The 20,393-nt window shown below is 45.1% G+C and overlaps 1 pseudogene; it reads left to right on the plus strand.

The window, feature by feature from the left end:
- Nucleotides 1-1,288: 1,288 nt before the first annotated feature.
- The window catches only part of LOC127922269 (unconventional myosin-XV-like), a 37,854-nt pseudogene continuing 18,749 nt past the window's right edge, over nt 1,289-20,393 (plus strand).

The raw sequence follows: 20,393 nt of genomic DNA on the forward strand, positions 1-20,393 counted from the left end.
TGGTCTATAACCCTCTATCCTCTGGTCTATAACCTCTATCTATCTGGTCTATAACCCTATCCTCTGGTCTATAACCTCTATCCTCGGGTCTATAACCTCTATCCTCTGGTCTATAACCTCTATCCTCTGGTCTATAACCTCTATCTATAACCTCTATCCTCTGGTCTATAACCTCTATCCTCTGGTCTATAACCTCTATCTATAACCTATCCTCTGGGTCTATAACCTCTATCCCTCTGGTCTATAACCTCTATCCTCTGGTCTATAACCTCTATCTATATCCTCTGGTCTATTTATAACCTCTATCCCTCTGGTCTATAACCTCTATCTATAACCTCTATCCTCTGGTCTATAACCTCTATCCTCTGGTCTATAACCTCTATCTATGGTCTATCCTCTGGTCTATAACCTCTATCCTCTGGTCTATAACCTCTATCCTCTGGTCTATAACCTCTATCCTCTGGTCTATAACCTCTATCTATAACCTCTATCTATAACCTCTATCCTCTGGTCTATAACCTCTATCCTCTGGTCTATAACCTCTATCCTCTGGTCTATAACCTCTATCTCTGGTCTATCCCTCTATCTATAACCTCTATCCTCTGGTCTATAACCTCTATCCTCTGGTCTATAACCTCTATCCTAACCTGGTCTATAACCTCTATCTATAACCTCTATCTATAACCTCTATCCCTCTGGTCTATAACCTCTATCCTCTGGTCTATAACCTCTATCTATATATCCTCTGGTCTATAACCTCTATCTATAATCTCTATCCTCTGGTCTATAACCCATCTATAACCTCTGTCTATAACCTCTATCCTCTGGTCTATAACTATCCTATGTTCTATAACCTCTATTTATATCCTGTGTGTGTGTTAACTTATGTGTGTTAACTCTAGGGGTGTGTGTGTGTTAACTCTAGGGGTGTGTGTGTGTGTTAACTCTAGGGGTGTTATAATCAACTAGGTGTGGTCTATAACCTCTATCTTAACCTCTAGGTGTGTGTGTGTCTAGGGTTTATAACCTGTGTAGGGGTGTGTGTGTTAACTCTAGGTGTGTGTGTGTTAACTCTAGGGTGGTGTGTGTTGTGTGTGTTAACTCTAGGGGTGTGTGTGTGTTAACTCTAGGTTTGTGTTTGTGTGTGTGTGTGGTTTGTGTGTGTGTGTGTGTGGGTGTGTGTGTGTAACCCAGGGTGTGTGTGTGTGTGTGGTGTGTGTGTGTGTGTGTGTGTGTGTGTGTGTGTGTGTGTGTGTGTGTGTGTGTGTGTGTGTGTGTGTGTGTCTAGGTGATCAGCGGTGCCATAACCTCTCAGTATCTGATGGAAAAGTCCCGTATAGTCTTCCAGGTGAGATACACACACACACACACACACACACACACACACACACACACACACACACACACACACACACACACACACACACACACACACACACACACACACACACACACACACACACACACACACACACACACACACACACTCAGTCACATGGACACATGTGTCTCTGGTGCTAAATGACTGAGATGTTTCTACAGGCCAGAGATGAGAGGAACTATCATATCTTCTATGAGATGCTGTCAGGTCTTCCCCCCCAGCAGAGACAGGCCTTCTACCTGCAGGAGGCTGAGACGTACTATTACCTGGAACCAGGTAGGCATGAACACACACAGACACACACAGAGACACACAGAGACAGGCCTTCTACCTGCAGGAGGCTGAGATTTACTCATTACCTGGAACCAGGTAGGCATGAACACACACAGACACACACAGAGACACACAGAGACAGGCCTTCTACCTGCAGGAGGCTGAGACGTACTATTACCTGAACCAGGTAGGCATGCATGACACACACACACACACACACACACACACACACACACACACACACACACACACACACACACACACACACACACACACACACACACACACACACACACACACACACACACACAGAGACACACACACACACACACACACACACACATGGCGATGTTCGTGTGTGTCCAGGGAGGGGATTGTGGGATAGCAGGAAAGAGTGACAGGGAGTGACTCCCTTCCACACACACACACGCACACACAGCTGATGGCGATGTTCGTGTGTGTCCAGGGAGGGGATTGTGGGATAGCAGGAAAGAGTGACAGGAGACTTCCTCCGTCTGCTGGCTGCTATGGAGATCCTTCACTTCACCCTGACGACCAGGCGTCCATCTTTAGAGTCCTGTCTTCTATTCTACACCTGGGGAACGTCTACTTCCAAAGATATGAGGTAAGGTAGTCTAACCCCGAACCTTAAAGGGATAGTCTGGGGAATGTCTACTTCTAAAGATATGAGGTACGGTAGTCTAACCCCGAACCTTAAAGGGATAATCTGGGGAATGTCTACTTCTAAAGATATGAGGTATGGTAGTCTAACCCCGAACCTTAAAGGGATAGTCTGGGGAACGTCTACTTCTAAAGATATGAGGTATGGTAGTCTAACCGAACCTTAAAGGATAGTCTGGGGAACGTCTACTTCTAAAGATATGAGGTATGGTAGTCTAACCCCAAAACCTTAAAGGGATAGTCTGGGGAACGCCTACTTCTAAAGATATGAGGTATGGTAGTCTAACCCAACCTTAAAGGGATAGTCTGGGGAATGTCTACTTCTAAAGATATGAGGTATGGTAGTCTAACCCCAAACCTTAAAGGGATAGTCTGGGGAATGTCTACTTCTAAAGATATGAGGTATGGTAGTCTAACCCAAACCTTAAAGGGATAGTCTGGGGAATGTCTACTTCTAAAGATATGAGGTATGGGAGTCTAACCTCAAACCTTAAAGGGATAGTCTGGGGAATGTCTACTTCTAAAGATATGAGGTATGGTAGTCAACCCGAACCTTAAAGGGATAGTCTGGGGAACGTCTACTTCTAAAGATATGAGGTATGGTAGTCTAACCAAACCTTAAAGGGATAGTCTGGGGAATGTCTACTTCTAAAGATATGAGGTATGGTAGTCTAACCCGAACCTTAAAGGGATAGTCTGGGGAACGTCTACTTCTAAAGATATGAGGTATGGTAGTCTAACCCCAAACCTTAAAGGGATAGTCTGGGGAATGTCTACTTCTAAAGATATGAGGTATGGTAGTCTAACCCCGAACCTTAAAGGGATAGTCTGGGGAATGTCTACTTCTAAAGATATGAGGTATGGTAGTCTAACCCCGAACCTTAAAGGGATAGTCTGGGGAATGTCTACTTCTAAAGATATGAGGTATGGTAGTCTAACCCCAAACCTTAAAGGGATAGTCTTGGGAATGTCTACTTCTAAAGATATGAGGTATGGTAGTCTAACCCCAAACCTTAAAGGGATAGTCTGGGGAATGTCTACTTCTAAAGATATGAGGTATGGTAGTCTAACCCCGAACCTTAAAGGGATAGTCTGGGGAATGTCTACTTCTAAAGATATGAGGTATGGTAGTCTAACCCGAACCTTAAAGGGATAGTCTGGGGAATGTCTACTTCTAAAGATATGAGGTATGGTAGTCTAACCCCAAACCTTAAAGGGATAGTCTGGGGAATGTCTACTTCTAAAGATATGAGGTATGGTAGTCTAACCCCGAACCTTAAAGGGATAGTCTGGGGAATGTCTACTTCTAAAGATATGAGGTATGGTAGTCTAACCAGAACCTTAAAGGGATAGTCTGGGAATGTCTACTTCTAAAGATATGAGGTATGGTAGTCTAACCCAAACCTTAAAGGGATAGTCTGGGGAATGTCTACTTCTAAAGATATGAGGTATGGTAGTCTAACCCCAAACCTTAAAGGGATAGTCTGGGGAATGTCTACTTCTAAAGATATGAGGTATGGTAGTCTAACTTGAACCTTAAAGGGATAGTCTGGGGAATGTCTACTTCTAAAGATATGAGGTATGGTAGTCTAACCCGAACCTTAAAGGGATAGTCTGGGGAATGTCTACTTCTAAAGATATGAGGTATGGTAGTCTAACCCCAAACCTTAAAGGGATAGTCTGGGGAATGTCTACTTCTAAAGATATGAGGTATGGTAGTCTAACCCCGAACCTTAAAGGGATAGTCTGGGGAACGTCTACTTCTAAAGATATGAGGTATGGTAGTCTAACCAGAACCTTAAAGGGATAGTCTGGGGAATGTCTACTTCTAAAGATATGAGGTATGGTAGTCTAACCCCAAACCTTAAAGGGATAGTCTGGGGAACGTCTACTTCTAAAGATATGAGGTATGGTAGTCTAACCCAAACCTTAAAGGGATAGTCTGGGGAACGTCTACTTCTAAAGATATGAGGTATGGTAGTCTAACCCCGAACCTTAAAGGGATAGTCTGGGGAACGTCTACCTCTAAAGATATGAGGTATGGTAGTCTAACCCCGAACCTTAAAGGGATAGTATTGTGATGTCATTACGGGGTATTGTGATGTCATTATGGGGCATTGTGATGTCATTACGGGGTATTGTGAGGTCATTACGGGGTATTGTGTGTAGATTGATGAGAAAAATAAACGATTTAATCCATTTTAGAACAAGGCTGTAATATAACAAAATGTGGAAAAAGTCAAGGGGTCTGAATACTTTCTAAATGCGCTGTATGTCATAGTCCCCACTGTTAATGTGGTATCACTATAATATGGAATAGCTCTCCTCTACAATATTCCACTGTATGGTTGGAGCAGAGGGCTGCCCTGTGTCATTCAGAGGGGTTGGGATGAAGCAGAAGTTGCCTTTGATAAATAACTGTTAATGTGTTGTACTGCAGGCGGATGGCCAGGAGGTGGCGTCTGTGGTCAGTGCTCAGGAGATCAGAGTCGTAGCTGAGCTGCTCCAGATCTCCCCTGAGGGACTCCAGAAGGCCATCACACACAAAGTCACGGTCAGGACACAGCATTTCTACTGAGCTTCTCCACTCCCTGAATACAGTATCTAGTACTCTACCATCTCTACTCCCTGAATACAGTATCTAGTACTCTATCATCTCTACTCCCTGAATACAGTATCTAGTACTCTATCATCTCTACTCCCTAAAATACAGTATCTAGTACTCTATCATCTCTACTCCCTGAATACAGTATCTAGTACTCTATCATCTCTACTCCCTGAATACAGTATCTAGTACTCTATCATCTCCATTCCCTGAATACAGTATCTAGTACTCTATCATCTCTACTCCCTGAATACAAGTATCTAGTACTCTATCATCTCTACTCCCTGAATACATATTGTAAAGTGGCTGTTCCACTGGATGTCATAAGGTGAATGCACCAATTTGTAAGTCGCTCTGGATAAGAGCGTCTGCTAAATGACTTAAATGTAAATGTAGTACTCTATCATCTCTACTCCCTGAATACAGTATCTAGTACTCTATCATCTCTACTCCCTGAATACAGTATCTAGTACTCTATCATCTCTACTCCCTGAATACAGTATCTAGTACTCTATCATCTCTACTCCCTGAATACAGTATCTAGTACTCTATCATCTCTACTCCCTGAATACAGTATCTAGTACTCTATCATCTCCACTCCCTGAATACAGTATCTAGTACTCTATCATCTCTACTCTATCATCTCTACTCCCTGAATACAGTATCTAGTACTCTATCATCTCTACTCCCTGAATACAGTATCTAGTACTCTACCATCTCTACTCCCTGAATACAGTATCTAGTACTCTATCTAGTATCTAGTATCTAGTACTCTTGTACTCTATCATCTCTCCTCTAGTATCTATCATCTCTACAATGACCTGTTATAGACACACTGTGTCTAATGGAGGGTCTGGTACAATGACCTGTTATAGACACACTGTGTCTAATGGAGGGTCTGGTATAATAACCTGTTATAGACACACTGTGTCTAATGGAGGGTCTGGTACAATGACCTGTTATAGACACACTGTGTCTAATGGAGGGTCTGGTACAATGACCTGTTATAGACACACTGTGTCTAATGGAGGGTCTGGTACAATGACCTGTTATAGACACACTGTGTCTAATGGAGGGTCTGGTACAATGACCAGTTATATATATATATATATATATATAACATATAGGACACACTGTAAGGAGAGAGGAAGACATATAGATTGGTACCATGATAAACCCTGTAAGGAGAGAGGAAGATATATAGATTGGTACCATGATAAACCCTGTAAGGAGAGAGAGAGGAAGACATATAGATTGGTACCATGATAAACCCTGTAAGGAGAGAGAGAGGAAGACATATAGATTGGTACCATAATAAACCCTGTAAGGAGAGAGGAAGACATATAGATTGGTACCATGATAAACCCTGTAAGGAGAGAGAGAGGAAGACATATAGATTGGTACCATGATAAACCCTGTGAGGAGAGAGAGAGGAAGACATATAGATTGGTACCATGATAAACCCTGTAAGGAGAGAGAGAGGAAGACATATAGATTGGTACCATAATAAACCCTGTAAGGAGAGAGAGAGGAAGACATATAGATTGGTACCATGATAAACCCTGTAAGGAGAGAGAGAGGAAGACATAGATTGGTACCATGATAAACCCTGTAAGGAGAGAGAGAGGAAGACATAGATTGGTACCATGATAAACCCTGTAAGGAGAGAGGAAGACATATAGATTGGTACCATGATAAACCCTGTTAGGAGAGAGAGAGGAAGACATATAGATTGGTACCATGATAAACCCTGTAAGGAGAGAGGAAGACATATAGATTGGTACCATGATAAACCCTGTAAGGAGAGAGGAAGACATATAGATTGTTACCATGATAAACCCTGTAAGGAGAGAGAGAGGAAGACATATAGATTGGTACCATGATAAACCCTGTAAGGAGAGAGAGAGGAAGACATATAGATTGGTACCATGATAAACCCTGTAAGGAGAGAGAGAGGAAGACATATAGATTGGTACCATGATAAACCCTGTAAGGAGAGAGAGAGAGGAAGACATATAGATTGGTACCATGATAAACCCTGTAAGGAGAGAGAGGAAGACATATAGATTGGTACCATGATAAACCCTGTAAGGAGAGAGAGAGGAAGACATATAGATTGGTACCATGATAAACCCTGTAAGGAGAGAGAGAGGAAGACATATAGATTGGTACCATGATAAACCCTGTAAGGAGAGAGAGAGAGGAAGACATATAGATTGGTACCATGATAAACCCTGTAAGGAGAGAGAGGAAGACATATAGATTGGTACCATGATAAACCCTGTAAGGAGAGAGAGAGAGGAAGACATATAGATTGGTACCATGATAAACCCTGTAAGGAGAGAGGAAGACATATAGATTGGTACCATGATAAACCCTGTAAGGAGAGAGAGGAAGACATATAGATTGGTACCATGATAAACCCTGTAAGGAGAGAGAGAGAGGAAGACATATAGATTGGTACCATGATAAACCCTGTAAGGAGAGAGAGGAAGACATATAGATTGGTACCATGATAAACCCTGTAAGGAGAGAGAGAGGAAGACATATAGATTGGTACCATGATAAACCCTGTAAGGAGAGAGAGGAAGACATATAGATTGGTACCATGATAAACCCTGTAAGGAGAGAGGAAGACATATAGATTGGTACCATGATAAACCCTGTGAGGAGAGAGAGAGGAAGACATATAGATTGGTACCATGATAAACCCTGTAAGGAGAGAGAGAGGAAGACATATAGATTGGTACCATGATAAACCCTGTAAGGAGAGAGGAAGACATATAGATTGGTACCATGATAAACCCTGTAAGGAGAGAGAGGAAGACATATAGATTGGTTCATTTGACACTGCACATTTAACTTTCCTTTGATTGGTTGTGATGAGGTGTGTTCCACCAATCCGAGCTGTGTGTTCTGTTGGTAACTAACTGACCTCTCTGTGTTGTGTCTCTCCAGGAGACCATGAGGGAGAAGATCTACACCCCTCTGACGGTAGAGAGTGCTGTAGACGCCAGGTAGGAACCACAGATAATACACCCTAACTTCACTACAACTCCCAGCATGCACTCTTCAGCGTGCTGTAGACGCAAGGTAGGAACCACAGATAATACACCCTAACTTCACTACAACTCCCAGCATGCACTCTTCACCGTGCTGTAGACGCCAGGTAGGATCCACAGATAATACACTCTAACTTCACTACAACTCCCAGCATGCACTCTTCAGCGTGCTGTAGACGCCAGGTAGGAACCACAGATAATACACCCTAACTTCACTACAACTCCCAGCATGCACTCTTCACCGTGCTGTAGACGCCAGGTAGGATCCACAGATAATACACCCTAACTTCACTACAACTCCCAGCATGCACTCTTCACCGTGCTGTAGACGCCAGGTAGGAACCACAGATAATACACCCTAACTTCACTACAACTCCCAGCATGCACTATTCAGCGTGCTGTAGACGCCAGGTAGGAACCACAGATAATACACCCTAACTTCACTACAACTCCCAGCATGCACTCTTCAGCGTGCTGTAGACGCCAGGTAGGAACCACAGATAATACACCCTAACTTCACTACAACTCCCAGCATGCACTCTTCAGCGTGCTGTAGACGCCAGGTAGGAACCACAGATAATACACTCTAACTTCACTACAACTCCCAGCATGCACTATTCAGCGTGCTGTTGACATGCCACTTGTTAATCTGTCTGTCTGTCTGTCTGTCTGTCTGTCTGTCTGTCTGTCTGTCTGTCTGTCTGTCTGTCTGTCTGTCTGTCTGTCTGTCTGTCTGTCTGTCTGTCTGTCTGTCTCCTGCTCCAGAGATGCTGTTGCCAAGATCCTGTACTCTCTGTTGTTCCACTGGCTGACTGAGAGGATTAATGGACAGGTGTATCCTCGACATCACGCACTGTCAATATCTGTGCTGGATATATATGGCTTTGAGGTACTCCACTTTATCCTTCCCTCCATCTCTCTCCCTCTGTCTGTCCCTCCACCTCTCTCTCCCTCTGTCTGTCCCTCCATCTCTCTCTCCCTCTGTCTGTCCCTCCATCTCTCTCCCTCTGTCTGTCCCTCCATCTCTCTCCCTCTGTCTGTCCCTCCATCTCTCTCTCCCTCCGTCTGTCCCTCCATCTCTCTCTCCCTCTGTCTGTCCCTCCATCTCTCTCCCTCCGTCTGTCCCTCCATCTCTCTCTCCCTCTGTCTGTCCCTCCATCTCTCTCTCCCTCTGTCTGTCCCTCCACCTCTCTCCCTCTGTCTGTCCCTCCACCTCTCTCCCTCCGTCTGTCCCTCCATCTCTCTCTCCCTCTGTCTGTCCCTCCATCTCTCTCTCCCTCTGTCTGTCCCTCCATCTCTCTCTCCCTCTGTCTGTCCCTCCATCTCTCTCTCCCTCTGTCTGTCCCTCCATCTCTCTCTCTCCCTCTGTCTGTCCCTCCATCTCTCTCCCTCTGTCTGTCCCTCCATCTCTCTCTCCCTCTGTCTGTCCCTCCATCTCTCTCCCTCCGTCTGTCCCTCCATCTCTCTCTCCCTCTGTCTGTCCCTCCACCTCTCTCCCTCTGTCTGTCCCTCCACCTCTCTCCCTCCGTCTGTCCCTCCATCTCTCTCTCCCTCTGTCTGTCCCTCCACCTCTCTCCCTCTGTCTGTCCCTCCATCTCTCTCTCCCTCTGTCTGTCCCTCCATCTCTCTCCCTCTGTCTGTCCCTCCATCTCTCTCTCCCTCTGTCTGTCCCTCCATCTCTCTCCCTCCGTCTGTCCCTCCATCTCTCTCTCCCTCCGTCTGTCCCTCCACCTCTCTCCCTCTGTCTGTCCCTCCATCTCTCTCCCTCCGTCTGTCCCTCCATCTCTCTCTCCCTCTGTCTGTCCCTCCACCTCTCTCCCTCTGTCTGTCCCTCCACCTCTCTCCCTCCGTCTGTCCCTCCATCTCTCTCTCCCTCTGTCTGTCCCTCCATCTCTCTCTCCCTCTGTCTGTCCCTCCATCTCTCTCCCTCTGTCTGTCCCTCCATCTCTCTCCTCTGTCTGTCCCCTCCATCTCTCTCCCTCTGTCTGTCCCTCCATCTCTCTCTCCTCTGTCTGTCCCTCCATCTCTCTCCCTCTGTCTGTCCCTCCATCTCTCTCCCTCTGTCTGTCCCTCCATCTCTCTCCCTCTGTCTGTCCCTCCATCTCTCTCTCCCTCTGTCTGTCCCTCCATCTCTCTCCCTCTGTCTGTCCCTCCATCTCTCTCTCCCTCTGTCTGTCCCTCCATCTCTCTCTCCCTCTGTCTGTCCCTCCATCTCTCTCTCCCTCCGTCTGTCCCTCCATCTCTCTCTCCCTCTGTCTGTCCCTCCACCTCTCTCTCCCTCTGTCTGTCCCTCCACCTCTCTCTCCCTCTGTCTGTCCCTCCATCTCTCTCCCTCTGTCTGTCCCTCCATCTCTCTCCCTCTGTCTGTCCCTCCACCTCTCTCCCTCTGTCTGTCCCTCCATCTCTCTCTCCCTCTGTCTGTCCCTCCATCTCTCTCTCCCTCTGTCTGTCCCTCCACCTCTCTCCCTCCGTCTGTCCCTCCACCTCTCTCCCTCCGTCTGTCCCTCCATCTCTCTCTCCCTCTGTCTGTCCCTCCATCTCTCTCTCCCTCTGTCTGTCCCTCCATCTCTCTCTCCCTCTGTCTGTCCCTCCATCTCTCTCTCCCTCTGTCTGTCCCTCCATCTCTCTCTCCCTCTGTCTGTCCCTCCCTCCCACCCTCCCTCTCTCCGTCTGTTCCTCCCTCCATCTCTCTCTCTCTCTCTCTCTCTCTCTCTCTCCCTCTCTCCCTCCCCCCTCCCTCCCTCCCTCCCTCCCTCCCTCCATCTCTCTCTCCCTCCCTGCCTAGTTAAATAAAGGTTAAATTATTATAATATATATATATTTTTAAATATATTACTTTACCTTGCTAATTACTTAATTAACTCAGGAACACATGGGTGTGGAAGCATCTGCTTTCAATATACCTTGTATCCCTCATTAACTTGTGTTTTCATTATTCTGTCAGTTAGCTGTATCTAACCCAGTATCTCTGTCTCCTCCAGGACCTTCAACATCTCTGTCATTATTCTGTCAGTTAGCTGTATCTAACCCAGTATCTCTGTCTCCTCCAGGACCTTCAACATCTCTGTCATTATTCTGTCAGTTAGCTGTATCTAACCCAGTATCTCTGTCTCCTCCAGGACCTTCAACATCTCTGTCATTATTCTGTCAGTTAGCTGTATCTAACCCAGTATCTCTGTCTCCTCCAGGACCTTCAACATCTCTGTCATTATTCTGTCAGTTAGCTGTATCTAACCCAGTATCTCTGTCTCCTCCAGGACCTTCAACATCTCTGTCATTATTCTGTCAGTTAGCTGTATCTAACCCAGTATCTCTGTCTCCTCCAGGACCTTCAACATCTCTGTCATTATTCTGTCATTTAGCTGTATCTAACCCAGTATCTCTGTCTCCTCCAGGACCTTCAACATCTCTGTCATTATTCTGTCAGTTAGCTGTATCTAACCCAGTATCTCTGTCTCCTCCAGGACCTTCAACATCTCTGTCATTATTCTGTCAGTTAGCTGTATCTAACCCAGTATCTCTGTCTCCTCCAGGACCTTCAACATCTCTGTCATTATTCTGTCAGTTAGCTGTATCTAACCCAGTATCTCTGTCTCCTCCACGACCTTCAACATCTCTGTCATTATTCTGTCAGTTAGCTGTATCTAACCCAGTATCTCTGTCTCCTCCAGGACCTTCAACATCTCTGTCATTATTCTGTCAGTTAGCTGTATCTAACCCAGTATCTCTGTCTCCTCCAGGACCTTCAACATCTCTGTCATTATTCTGTCAGTTAGCTGTATCTCTGTCTCCTCCAGGACCTTCAACATCTCTGTCATTATTCTGTCAGTTAGCTGTATCTAACCCAGTATCTCTGTCTCCTCTAGGACCTTCAACATCTCTGTCATTATTCTGTCAGTTAGCTGTATCTAACCCAGTATCTCTGTCTCCTCCAGGACCTTCAACATCTCTGTCATTATTCTGTCAGTTAGCTGTATCTATCCCAGTATCTCTCTCCTCTAGGACCGTCAACATCTCTGTCATTATTCTGTCAGTTAGCCGTATCTAACCCAGTATCTCTGTCTCCTCCAGGACCTTCAACATCTCTGTCATTATTCTGTCAGTTAGCTGTATCTAACCCAGTATCTCTGTCTCCTCCAGGACCTTCAACATCTCTGTCATTATTCTGTCAGTTAGCTGTATCTAACCCAGTATCTCTGTCTCCTCTAGGACCTTCAACATCTCTGTCATTATTCTGTCAGTTAGCTGTATCTAACCCAGTATCTCTGTCTCCTCCAGGACCTTCAACATCTCTGTCATTATTCTGCCAGTTAGCTGTATCTCTGTCTCCTCCAGGACCTTCAACATCTCTGTCATTATTCTGTCAGTTAGCTGTATCTAACCCAGTATCTCTGTCTCCTCCAGGACCTTCAACATCTCTGTCATTATTCTGTCAGTTAGCTGTATCTAACCCAGTATCTCTGTCTCCTCCAGGACCTTCAACATCTCTGTCATTATTCTGTCAGTTAGCTGTATCTAACCCAGTATCTCTGTCTCCTCCAGGACCTTCAACATCTCTGTCATTATTCTGTCAGTTAGCTGTATCTAACCCAGTATCTCTGTCTCCTCCAGGACCTTCAACATCTCTGTCATTATTCTGTCAGTTAGCTGTATCTAACCCAGTATCTCTGTCTCCTCTAGGACCTTCAACATCTCTGTCATTATTCTGTCAGTTAGCTGTATCTCTGTCTCCTCCAGGACCTTCAACATCTCTGTCATTATTCTGTCAGTTAGCTGTATCTAACCCAGTATCTCTGTCTCCTCCAGGACCTTCAACATCTCTGTCATTATTCTGTCAGTTAGCTGTATCTAACCCAGTATCTCTGTCTCCTCCAGGACCTTCAACATCTCTGTCATTATTCTGTCAGTTAGCTGTATCTAACCCAGTATCTCTGTCTCCTCTAGGACCTTCAACATCTCTGTCATTATTCTGTCAGTTAGCTGTATCTAACCCAGTATCTCTGTCTCCTCCAGGACCTTCAACATCTCTGTCATTATTCTGTCAGTTAGCTGTATCTAACCCAGTATCTCTGTCTCCTCCAGGACCTTCAACATCTCTGTCATTATTCTGTCAGTTAGCTGTATCTCTGTCTCCTCCAGGACCTTCAACATCTCTGTCATTATTCTGTCAGTTAGCTGTATCTCTGTCTCCTCTAGGACCTTCAACATCTCTGTCATTATTCTGTCAGTTAGCTGTATCTAACCCAGTATCTCTGTCTCCTCTAGGACCTTCAACATCTCTGTCATTATTCTGTCAGTTAGCTGTATCTAACCCAGTATCTCTGTCTCCTCTAGGACCTTCAACATCTCTGTCATTATTCTGTCAGTTAGCTGTATCTAACCCAGTATCTCTGTCTCCTCCAGGACCTTCAACATCTCTGTCATTACTCTGTCAGTTAGCTGTATCTAACCCAGTATCTCTGTCTCCTCTAGGACCTTCAACATCTCTGTCATTATTATGTCAGTTAGCTGTATCTAACCCAGTATCTCTGTCTCCTCCAGGACCTTCAACATCTCTGTCATTATTCTGTCAGTTAGCTGTATCTAACCCAGTATCTCTGTCTCCTCCAGGACCTTCAACATCTCTGTCATTATTCTGTCAGTTAGCTGTATCTAACCCAGTATCTCTGTCTCCTCTAGGACCTTCAACATCTCTGTCATTATTCTGTAAGTTAGCTGTATCTAACCCAGTATCTCTGTCTCCTCCAGGACCTTCAACATCTCTGTCATTATTCTGTCAGTTAGCTGTATCTAACCCAGTATCTCTGTCTCCACTAGGACCTTCAACATCTCTGTCATTACTCTGTCAGTTAGCTGTATCTAACCCAGTATCTCTGTCTCCTCCAGGACCTTCAACATCTCTGTCATTATTCTGTCAGTTAGCTGTATCTAACCCAGTATCTCTGTCTCCTCCAGGACCTTCAACATCTCTGTCATTATTCTGTCAGTTAGCTGTATCTAACCCAGTATCTCTGTCTCCTCCAGGACCTTCAACATCTCTGTCATTATTCTGTCAGTTAGCTGTATCTAACCCAGTATCTCTGTCTCCTCCAGGACCTTCAACATCTCTGTCATTATTCTGTCAGTTAGCTGTATCTAACCCAGTATCTCTGTCTCCTCCAGGACCTTCAACATCTCTGTCATTATTCTGTCAGTTAGCTGTATCTAACCCAGTATCTCTGTCTCCTCTAGGACCTTCAACATCTCTGTCATTATTCTGTCAGTTAGCTGTATCTAACCCAGTATCTCTGTCTCCTCCAGGACCTTCAACATCTCTGTCATTATTCTGTCAGTTAGCTGTATCTAACCCAGTATCTCTGTCTCCTCCAGGACCTTCAACATCTCTGTCATTATTCTGTCAGTTAGCTGTATCTAACCCAGTATCTCTGTCTCCTCCAGGACCTTCAACATCTCTGTCATTATTATGTCAGTTAGCTGTATCTAACCCAGTATCTCTGTCTCCTCCAGGACCTTCAACATCTCTGTCATTATTCTGTCAGTTAGCTGTATCTAACCCAGTATCTCTGTCTCCTCCACGACCTTCAACATCTCTGTCATTATTCTGTCAGTTAGCTGTATCCAACCCAGTATCTCTGTCTCCTCCAGGACCTTCAACATCTCTGTCATTATTCTGTCAGTTAGCTGTATCTAACCCAGTATCTCTGTCTCCTCTAGGACCTTCAACATCTCTGTCATTATTCTGTCAGTTAGCTGTATCTAACCCAGTATCTCTGTCTCCTCCAGGACCTTCAACATCTCTGTCATTATTCTGTCAGTTAGCTGTATCTAACCCAGTATCTCTGTCTCCTCCAGGACCTTCAACATCTCTGTCATTATTCTGTCAGTTAGCTGTATCTAACCCAGTATCTCTGTCTCCTCCAGGACCTTCAACATCTCTGTCATTATTCTGTCAGTTAGCTGTATCTAACCCAGTATCTCTGTCTCCTCCAGGACCTTCAACATCTCTGTCATTATTATGTCAGTTAGCTGTATCTAACCCAGTATCTCTGTCTCCTCCAGGACCTTCAACATCTCTGTCATTATTCTGTCAGTTAGCTGTATCTAACCCAGTATCTCTGTCTCCTCCACGACCTTCAACATCTCTGTCATTATTCTGTCAGTTAGCTGTATCCAACCCAGTATCTCTGTCTCCTCCAGGACCTTCAACATCTCTGTCATTATTCTGTCAGTTAGCTGTATCTAACCCAGTATCTCTGTCTCCTCTAGGACCTTCAACATCTCTGTCATTATTCTGTCAGTTAGCTGTATCTAACCCAGTATCTCTGTCTCCTCTAGGACCTTCAACATCTCTGTCATTATTCTGTCAGTTAGCTGTATCTAACCCAGTATCTCTGTCTCCTCCAGGACCTTCAACATCTCTGTCATTATTCTGTCAGTTAGCTGTATCTAACCCAGTATCTCTGTCTCCTCTAGGACCTTCAACATCTCTGTCATTATTCTGTCAGTTAGCTGTATCTAACCCAGTATCTCTGTCTCCTCTAGGACCTTCAACATCTCTGTCATTATTCTGTCAGTTAGCTGTATCTAACCCATTATCTCTGTCTCCTCCAGGACCTTCAACATCTCTGTCATTATTCTGTCAGTTAGCTGTATCTAACCCAGTATCTCTGTCTCCTCCAGGACCTTCAACATCTCTGTCATTATTCTGTCAGTTAGCTGTATCTAACCCAGTATCTCTGTCTCCTCTAGGACCTTCAACATCTCTGTCATTATTCTGTCAGTTAGCTGTATCTAACCCAGTATCTCTGTCTCCTCTAGGACCTTCAACATCTCTGTCATTATTCTGTCAGTTAGCTGTATCTAACCCAGTATCTCTGTCTCCTCCAGGACCTTCAACATCTCTGTCATTATTCTGTCAGTTAGCTGTATCTAACCCAGTATCTCTGTCTCCTCCAGGACCTTCAACATCTCTGTCATTATTCTGTCAGTTAGCTGTATCTAACCCAGTATCTCTGTCTCCTCCAGGACCTTCAACATCTCTGTCATTATTCTGTCAGTTAGCTGTATCTAACCCAGTATCTCTGTCTCCTCCAGGACCTTCAACATCTCTGTCATTATTCTGTCAGTTAGCTGTATCTAACCCAGTATCTCTGTCTCCTCCAGGACCTTCAACATCTCTGTCATTATTCTGTCAGTTAGCTGTATCTAACCCAGTATCTCTGTCTCCTCCAGGACCTTCAACATCTCTGTCATTATTCTGTCAGTTAGCTGTATCTAACCCAGTATCTCTGTCTCCTCCAGGACCTTTAACATCTCTGTCATTATTCTGTCAGTTAGCTGTATCTAACCCAGTATCTCTGTCTCCTCCAGGACCTTCAACATCTCTGTCATTATTCTGTCAGTTAGCTGTATCTAACCCAGTATCTCTGTCTCCTCTAGGACCTTCAACATCTCTGTCATTATTCTGTCAGTTAGCTGTATCTAACCCAGTATCTCTGTCTCCTCCAGGACCTTCAACATCTCTGTCATTATTCTGTCAGTTAGCTGTATCTAACCCAGTATCTCTGTCTCCTCCAGGACCTTCAACATCTCTGTCATTATTCTGTCTTTTAGCTGTATCTAACCCAGTATCTCTGTCTCCTCCAGGACCTTCAACATCTCTGTCATTATTCTGTCAGTTAGCTGTATCTAACCCAGTATCTCTGTCTCCTCCAGGACCTTCAACATCTCTGTCATTATTCTGTCAGTTAGCTGTATCTAACCCAGTATCTCTGTCTCCTCCAGGACCTTCAACATCTCTGTCATTATTCTGTCAGTTAGCTGTATCTAACCCAGTATCTCTGTCTCCTCCAGGACCTTCAACATCTCTGTCATTATTCTGTCAGTTAGCTGTATCTAACCCAGTATCTCTGTCTCCTCCAGGACCTTCAACATCTCTGTCATTATTCTGTCAGTTAGCTGTATCTCTGTCTCCTCCAGGACCTTCAACATCTCTGTCATTATTCTGTCAGTTAGCTGTATCTAACCCAGTATCTCTGTCTCCTCCAGGACCTTCAACATCTCTGTCATTATTCTGTAAGTTAGCTGTATCTAACCCAGTATCTCTGTCTCCTCCAGGACCTTCAACATCTCTGTCATTATTCTGTCAGTTAGCTGTATCTAACCCAGTATCTCTGTCTCCTCTAGGACCTTCAACATCTCTGTCATTATTCTGTCAGTTAGCTGTATCTAACCCAGTATCTCTGTCTCCTCCAGGACCTGTCCTTCAACAGCTTTGAGCAGCTGTGTATTAACTATGCTAATGAGTACCTGCAGTTCTTCTTCAATAGGATCGTCTTCAGACAGGAGCAGGTGAGAGTTCTTATGCGTTATGATGCGTTATGAAGCCTGTATGAAGCCTATTTGACATCTGCCTGTCAGGAGAAGTACAGCAGGGAGCAGATCCTCTGGCAGGATGTCCTGTTATAATTTTCGGGATGCATTATGAATCCTTATGAAGCCTTATGAAGCCCGTATGAAGCCTTATGAAGCGTTATGAAGCATTATGAAGCATTATGAAGCCCGTATGAAGCCTTATGAAGCCTTATTAAGCGTTATGAAGCATTGTGAAGCATTATGAAGCCTTATGAAGCCTTATGAAGCCTGTATGAAGCCTTATGAAGCCCGTATGAAGCCCGTATGAAGCCTTATGAAGCCTTAGGAAGCCTTAGGAAGCAGTAGGAAGCCTTACGAAGCCTTATGAAGCCTTATGAAGCCTGTATGAAGCCTTATGAAGCCTTATGAAGCCTGTATGAAGCCTGTATGAAGCCTTATGAAGCCTTAAGAAGCTGTATGAAGCCTTACGAAGCCTTTATGTGGTGTGTTATTTTACATTAACATGTTGGTCATTTAGCAGACGTTCTTATCCAGAGAGACTTACAGTTACTGCGTTCAGCTGAAGATAGCTAGGTGATTGCTAGGTGGGACAACCACATATCACAGGCACAGAATGCAAATTGTCTGGGTAGCAATCTGTTCAAGAGTCTTATGGCCTGGGGGTAGAAGCTGTTCAGGAGTCTTATGGCCTGGGGGTAGAAGCTGTTCAGGAGTCTTATGGCCTGGGGGTAGAAGCTGTTCAGGAGTCTTATCGCTTGGGGGTAGAAGCTGTTCATGAGTCTTATGGCCTGGGGGTAGAAGCTGTTCAGGAGTCTTATGGCTTGGGGGTAGAAGCTGTTCAGGAGTCTTATGGCCTGGGGGTAGAAGCTGTTCAGGAGTCTTATGGCCTGGGGGTAGAAGCTGTTCAGGAGTCTTATGGCCTGGGGGTAGAAGCTGTTCAGGAGTCTTATGGCTTGGGGGTAGAAGCTGTTCATGAGTCTTATGGCCTGGGGGTAGAAGCTGTTCAGGAGTCTTATGGCTTGGGGGTAGAAGCTGTTCAGGAGTCTTATGGCTTGGAGGTAGAAGCTGTTCAGGAGTCTTATGGCTTGGGGGTAGAAGCTGTTCAGGAGTCTTATGGCCTGGGGGTAGAAGCTGTTCAGGAGTCTTATGGCTTGGAGGTAGAAGCTGTTCAGGAGTCTTATGGCTGGGTGGTAGAAGCTGTTTAGAAGCCTTTTGGACCTAGACTTGGCGCTCAGGTACCGCTTGCCATGCGGTAGCAGAGAGAACAGTCTATGACTAGGGTGGCTGGAGTCTTTGACAATTTCTAGGGCCTTCCTCTGACACCGCCTGGTATAGAGGTCCTGGATGGCAGGAAGCTTGGCGCCAGTGATTTCCTCGGCCGTTCGCACTACCCTCTGTAGTGCCTTGCGGTCGGAGAACGAGCAGTTGCCGTACCAGGCAGGATGCTCTAGATGGTACAGCTGTAGAACCTAATGAGGATCTGAGGACTACTCAGTCTCCAGAGGGGGAATAGGTTTTGGCGTGCCCTCTTCATGACTGTCTTGGTGTGCTTGGATCATTCTAGTTTGTTGGTGATGTGGAGACCAAGGAACTTGAAGCTCTCAACTTGCTCCACTACATGCTGCCCCGTTGATGAGAATGGGGGCGTGCTCGGTCCTCCTTTTCCTGTAGTCCACAATCATCTGCTTAATCTTGACTACCCTCACCACCTGGTGGCAACCTGTCAGGAAGTCTAGGATCCAGTTGCAGAGGGAGGTGTTTAGTCCCAGGGTCCGTAGCTTAGTGATGAGCTTTGAGGGAACTATGGTGTTGAATGCTGAGCTGTAGTCAATGAATAGCATTCACACATAGGTGTTCCTTTTGTCCAGGTGGGAAAGGGCAGTGTGGAGTGCAATAGGGATTGCATAATCTGTTGATCTGTGTCACTGGGCAGTTCCTCGGCTGTGCTTCCCTTTGTAGTCTGTAATAGCTTGCAAGCCCTGCCACATAAGACGAGCGTCGGAGCCGGTGTCGTACGATTCAATCTTAGTCCTGTATTGACGCTTTGCCTGTTTGATGGTTCGTCGCAGGGCATAACAGGATTTATTATAAGCTTCCGGGTTACAGTCCCACTCCTTGAAACTCCTCTAGCCTTTAACTCAGTGCGGATGTTGCCTGTAATCCATGGCTTCTGGTTGGGGTATGTACGCACGGTCACTGTGAGGACGATGTCATCGATGCACTGATAAACCCAGTGACTCATGTGGTGAATCCTCAATGCCATCGGATGAATCACAGATCATATTCCAGTCTGAGCAAAACAGTCCTGTAGTTTAGCATCTGCTTCATCTGACCATTTTTTTATCGACCGAGTCACTGGTACTTCCTGATTTAATTTTTTGCTTGTAAGCAGGAATCAGGAGGATAATTATGGTCAGATTTACCAAATGGAGGGAGAGGGAGAGCTTTGTATGCGTCTCTGTGTGTGGAGTAAAGGTGGTCTAGAATTTCAGCCCTCTGGTTGCACATTTAACATGCTGATAGAAATGAGGTAAAACAGATTTAAGTTTCCCTGCATTAAAGTCCACGGCCACTAGGAGCTCCACCTCTGGATGAGCGTTTTCCTGTTTGCTTATGGCGGAATACAGCTCATTGAGTGAGGTCTTAGTGCCGGCATCGGTCTGTGTTGGTATGTAGACAGCTATGAAAAATACAGATGAAAACTCTAGGTAGATAGTGTGGTCTACAGCTTATCATGAGATACTCTACCTCAGGTGAGCAAAACTTCCTTAGATATCCAAAACCTCGCCTGAGATAGAGTATTATAAGAGGACAGGAGAGTGACATGTCTTATATAAGAGACAGGGTTATAAGAGGACAGGAGACTGACATGTCTTATATAAGAGGCAGGGTTATAAGAGGACAGGAGACTGACATGTCTTATATAAGAGACAGGGTTATAAGAGGACAGGACACTGACATGTCTTATATAAGAGACAGGGTTATAAGAGGACAGGAGACTGATATGTCTTATATA

This window comes from Oncorhynchus keta, unplaced genomic scaffold (assembly GCF_023373465.1).
Source record: "Oncorhynchus keta strain PuntledgeMale-10-30-2019 unplaced genomic scaffold, Oket_V2 Un_contig_25053_pilon_pilon, whole genome shotgun sequence".
Lineage (NCBI taxonomy): Eukaryota > Metazoa > Chordata > Actinopteri > Salmoniformes > Salmonidae > Oncorhynchus > Oncorhynchus keta.